The following is a 5,700-nucleotide window of genomic DNA, read 5'->3' as shown; positions in this document are numbered from 1 at the left end:
AGACCAGCCTGACTAATGTGGACAAACCCCATCTCTATTAAAAATACAAAATTGGCTGGGAGTGGTGGCGCATGCTTGTAACCCCAGCTACACAGGAGGGTGAGGTAGAATTGCTTGAACCCGGGAGATGGAGATTGTGGTGAGCCAAGATTGCGCCATTGCACTCCAGCCAGGGCAACACGAGCTTAACTCCATCTCAAAAAAACAAGCAACAACAACAACAGCAAATCCCTAAACATGAGGCATGTGGAATAATAATAGATTTTGACTTGTACTTTTATGGAAATTACAAATGCTGACATGAAGGAAAATAACAAGTGAGTCTGCTATAGATCAGGTGGTCAGAAAAGGCATCCATATGAAAGTGGTTGCTAAAAAAACAATCTTGACTCAGTCATGCCAAAAAAGTGGACAGCAAAACTGAGGTGGTGAAATATGAAAAATATACCCATCCCTCATGCATTATCTCTGTTTAAATTAGCAAAATGTGTTTCTTGTAATTCTGTGAAAAAAGAATGTAGAGTTAGATAAGATTAGAAAAGTCTGGGGACAGAGAAATAGGGCTTGTTTAGCTACAAAAAGGATTTTTAATTTGATTCTGCATAATGTAGAAAACAATGGAATAACTTTAAGTCGGTGAGTTACGTACCCTAATTTACATTTTAAATATAGGATATAGTTTGCTATCTGAAGAATGAATTGTTTTTTCTGGAAAAAGACAAATTGGGAAATCAATTAATTAGTTAAATGTTATTTTAAAATTAGGATGATGATAAAAAAGAGAGGAGAGAAGGGGAAACATTAGATTTTGTCTTCAGAAGCTGGTTAAATAGAATGTCATTTCCTAAAATGAACATCTTGGGCAAGGATGATATTGAGGGGAAAATTGTGACTTCTGTTTTAAATACGCAAAGTTTGAGATACTTAAGATATATTTAAGTAGATGTGTCAAGCAAGCTGTTGTAAATATATGTCTGGAGCTCAGAAAACATGACTGGGCTAAAAAACTGTATATTTGGAGATGTCACAGTTGGTGTTTAAAGTCATGGAGATTGATTAGATCTCTTAAGCAGAGAAATTTCAAGGTTTAGATTACCTCAGAAATGGAGTCTGTGAAAGAAGGAGAATCCGATGAGAAAGAATAAACACAAAGCAGGTGTTATATAATGAAGCAGAGGAAGTGTTTCCAGAAAAATAAATGACCTATTTATTGGATATCACTGACACAGCAAGTAAAATGAGAAACTGAAATCATCTAGAAGCTTTGACTTCATGGAGGACATTGGTAGTGTCAACAAGAGCAGAATGTAGACAATCACTTGTTAGGTTTTGCATTACTGGGAGAGATTCATTCAGGGCAACAAACAGTAGACTTCCCTCACTTAACTCATATAAGAAAATACATATATGTCATTCAATCCTTTAGAATATCATGGCAAGTCTCTTCCTAATGACACACATTGCAAAACAATTTGTTTGCATTGGCATTAAGTGATCCTCCCCTCAGAAAGGGAACTCTGACCAACAGAGGTGGTCCTTCCAATTTACGATGCCCTTCCACACATTACATTCGGTCAGATTCTAGTTGGAAAGGGCTTTAATCTAATTATCCTGTTTACCATAAATAATTCTACTCAGAGTAATACGGCACAATATTATATTAGTTCTGTGGTTGATATTCCTAGACCACTTGGAAAAGTACTGATAATAGAAACAGGACAAAAATTGTTTTATAAAAACCAATATTCACAGATAAATCAGTAGAAATTATTAACAGTTAAGAATTTCTTTAAAAAATCAGTGATTATGTTTAAATGCAGTTTAATAATAGAAGACATATTTTTGCATTTTCATTACAAGCTGTGATTAAAATTTTTTAAATTAATATATTATTTTACATGGGTATATTCAATCTATTTACAGGGTTTGTTGTTGTTGCTGTTTATTTGTTTGTTATTTGAGTTGAAGTTTCACTCTTTATGTCCAGGCTGGAGTGCAATGGCGTGATCTTGGCTCACTGAAACCTCTGCCTCCTTGGTTCAAATGATTCTCCTGCCTTAATATCCCAAGTAGCTGGGATTACAGGCATGTGCCACTATGTCCGACTAATTTTGTATTTTTACGAGAGACAGAGTTTCACCATGTTGGCCAGGATGGTCTCGAACTTCAGACCTCAAGTGATCCACCTGCCTTGGCCTCCCAAAATGGTGGGATTATAGGCGTGAGATACCATGCCTGGCCATGGTTACATTCTACGTTTTTTTTTGCAAAGCTGTTGTCAAAGTTAAGAGTCATGTTTGGCCCAGGGGAAGGGTTATAAGAATTTCTAAATGTTGGGAGATATGGGGTTTCAAAGTGTAACTTATGTTACCAAAACTTTGATATATATTTAAATTGAATACTTACCTAAAAAAAAATTTAAAGGTATATTTTGTTACATTTTCCCAAATGGAACCTATTTAAAAGCTAAAATTCTTTTTTCTTAGCTATCCAACTACTTTTTTTTCCAATATTATACTTAGTTACCATTTGTGTGTGTGTGTGTGTGTGTGTGTGTGTGTGTGTGTGTGTGTGTGTGTGTGGTGAGGGTACTGAAGATCTATTCTCTTAACAGATTTCAAGTAACAATACAAGATAATTAACTGTAGTCATCACGTTGTTAGATTTACAGAACTTACTCATCTTAAAATCAAATGTCTGTACCCTTTGGACTAATATCTTCCATTTCCCCTATCTGAGGGTTCCTGGCAACCACCATTCTACTCTCTGGTTCTATGAGTTCGACATTTTTTAGATTCCAAAGTAAGGGGCATGATACAGCATTTGTTTTTCTGTATCTGACTTATTTTGCTTTGCATAGTGTTCTCCAGATTCATCTTTTCTGTCACAGTTGCAAAATTTCCTTGTTTTTAATGGTTGAATAGTAATGCATAATGTGTACGTACCACATTTTCTTCATGTGCTCAACCATTGACGGACACTTAAGTTGTTTCCTATCTTAGTTATCACAGATAATACTTCAATGACTATGTGGATGCAGCCAGCTCTATGAGGTAATGATTTTGTTTTCTTCCTCTATATACACCTTGATATCTTAGAAGTGAAACTGCTGAATATTTGGTAGTTCTATTATTAGTTTTCTGGTTTCTGGAGACGGCTTATTGATGACCCACATGCATTTTAAATATTGGTGTTCCCAGTTGCTTTTTAAAGTCATGATAGTCATGTAATAGATGATTAACAAATATTCTCTTAAAATTTAAATAACAGTCTCTCAGAAATTGATAAATCTACTCATTTAGAACATTTTCATTTTATTTTTTTCTCTCTTTCTTTCCTTTGTTTATGATGAGGATTTTGACCATTATGTAACATTGCTAAACTGAAAAAATTTTTAAAAAGCTTATATTATGTTAATCTCCCCCTCAAAATTAATTATGTGCTTTATTTCCATGATTAAATTTAAACTCAAGGAAGTAGAGTGCTTAAGTTAACCTGCTTTTTAAGTGATCATGTCTGCTCAAGAACCTAAGATTTCAACATATACATAAATGTTGCACAAGTGATATCAAATGGGTATATTTAGCATCATACTACTTGAATTGCATTGCATGTCATGACGTCTTAATGCACTAATTAATCTTAGCTAGTAGTGCTGCAAAAGAAGTCATTTATTTAAAGGAAAGTTAAGGGATCTGGTGAAGGCTCAAAAATTACTTGTATCTGAGACTTTAATATATTTTTCTGATTATTTATTTGCTGCTCTTTCTACTAAATTCTGACTTTTGAATAATGTGTATGTTTATGTAGCATTATAAAATCACATTATTAGAAACATATTTTCATGTTAATTACCACCTAAAAACACAAAATTACAAAGGCATTGGGTACTTTAAAAACTCAGCTAGATGTATGAGCTAATACTAAAACAAATAGTTTCATTTACATAAATTATTAATATAAAATATTAATAAATAATTTATTAATATATAACAAATAGTCATTAATGGCATTTAAAGTAAGGCTTAAATGTCTCAGAGATAAAATGTGGTCTACCTTGAAGGAAAAAAGGCACACTTGAAATGAATGTTCTTCTCTTGGTTAAATTGTTCTATAAATATCATCTGTTCAAGCTGGCTGTATATTAGTTAAAATACACTAGACTCCTTAGATTCATGCCCAAGTCTGCTGTTTATTGAATCTAAAGTGGACTCATTCTAATTCTCTGAGTTGAGCTTCTCCTTTTTGAAATTAGGGAATTTAAAAACTCAATTCACAGTATTGTTGCGAACATTGTTTTTTTTAAAAAAAAAACAAGTCTAAAGCATCACACAAAAAGAAGCTTTTATGAATCTTCTAAAGTATGAAAACTGAGTTACCCTATAACCCTAACATAAACCTAAACTTGGTAATTTTTACATTGACAATCACATTGTTCAATCTGCTTGAGTCTATCAAACTAACAGCCGTATCTATTTTCATTTTTCCATCTCTAGATTGAATTTGGCTTCCAAAGAACTGCCCCACTTCTGAGCATTATTATCGCATCTTGAAGAACCTATAATCTACTGAATTTGGAGAACACGCTCATCTCTGTATTGTGTAATGCCTCGTAGGCATACGTGGCATAAAGAAGAGGCAGCATGGTGTAATGAAAATGGTACTAGGGGAGAAATCAACAAAATGAATTCAAGTTTTAGATCTTTCACTAGTTAGTGTGGGACCTTGAGGCAGACTAACGGTGTTGAGCATCACGATGAATGGTATAATATAAACTATTTCTGATGGTAACCCATCATTGCCCCATTGAAGAGATCTGTGGCAGGTTATTTATTGTACTTGAAATATTGCTTTTTTTCTTAATCCACAAATTAATCCCTCCTAACCATGAAGTCATTAATTGTGATAATATAAATAGTGAATCTAATATAATACTTAGGAGATATTTATGCCAATCAAATGTTTTCCTACTTTTTCTTGCTTTTCCTTTTTCCTTTTTTTCCTCCCTTTCTTCCTCCCTTCCTAACTTTTTCCCTCCCTAATTTTTTTTCTTTTCTTTTGCCGCTATTTGTAAAATTAGTACTTATATCGAACTGTTTTAAGTTGGTGTCCCAGTCGCCTGTTGAAGAGGCGCCGGGGTCTGTTTGTTTTCCCCTGCGGCCACTCACTGCGCTGTTATATCGAACTGTTAGATCTCTGCTCAATGACTCCATAATAAGCTAGGAATGTATACTGAGACCTTATTACTCTAATCATCTCTGAGATTTTACATAATCATGTCACGAGTGTTGTTGTATCCTCTGTTTTGAAATATAATCCCCTTTGCCTTGGTATCTGAAACAATTTAAAAGAGCTAAAATAATGAACTTGAAAATTTGGCACTCTTCCTTTACCTAGAGCAGATCAAAAATACTGAGATGAACAGTTTTGGTCAGATTCCCAGATAAGAAGCCTGATTCAAAAAGGTCAAAGGGGGGAGGTGGATCCAAGATGGCCGTTTAGGAACAGCTCAGGATTGCAGCTCCCAGTGAAAGCGCAGAGGGTGAGTGGACGCCGTGTTTTTATTGCCCACAGACTAGGAAATTCCCGGGCAGACGTGCTCCACGGTCACCAGCGCGGCTGCTTTGCCCAGCGCGGCTGCTTTGTCGGCGCCCCGGAGCCGCGGTTCTCCGTACAAAATACACTGGTCCGGGGACCCTT

At 35.0% G+C, this 5,700-nt stretch overlaps 1 pseudogene; it reads left to right on the top strand.

Annotated features, from left to right (window-relative positions):
* Positions 1 to 300: 300 nt before the first annotated feature.
* Positions 301 to 5,700, top strand: part of LOC108292665 — a 12,915-nt pseudogene continuing 7,515 nt past the window's right edge.

This window comes from Cebus imitator, unplaced genomic scaffold, assembly GCF_001604975.1.
Source record: "Cebus imitator isolate Cc_AM_T3 unplaced genomic scaffold, Cebus_imitator-1.0 Scaffold498, whole genome shotgun sequence".
NCBI lineage: Eukaryota > Metazoa > Chordata > Mammalia > Primates > Cebidae > Cebus > Cebus imitator.
The sequence above is the reverse complement of the archived record's forward strand: the minus strand, read 5'-3'. Positions and strand labels throughout refer to the sequence as shown.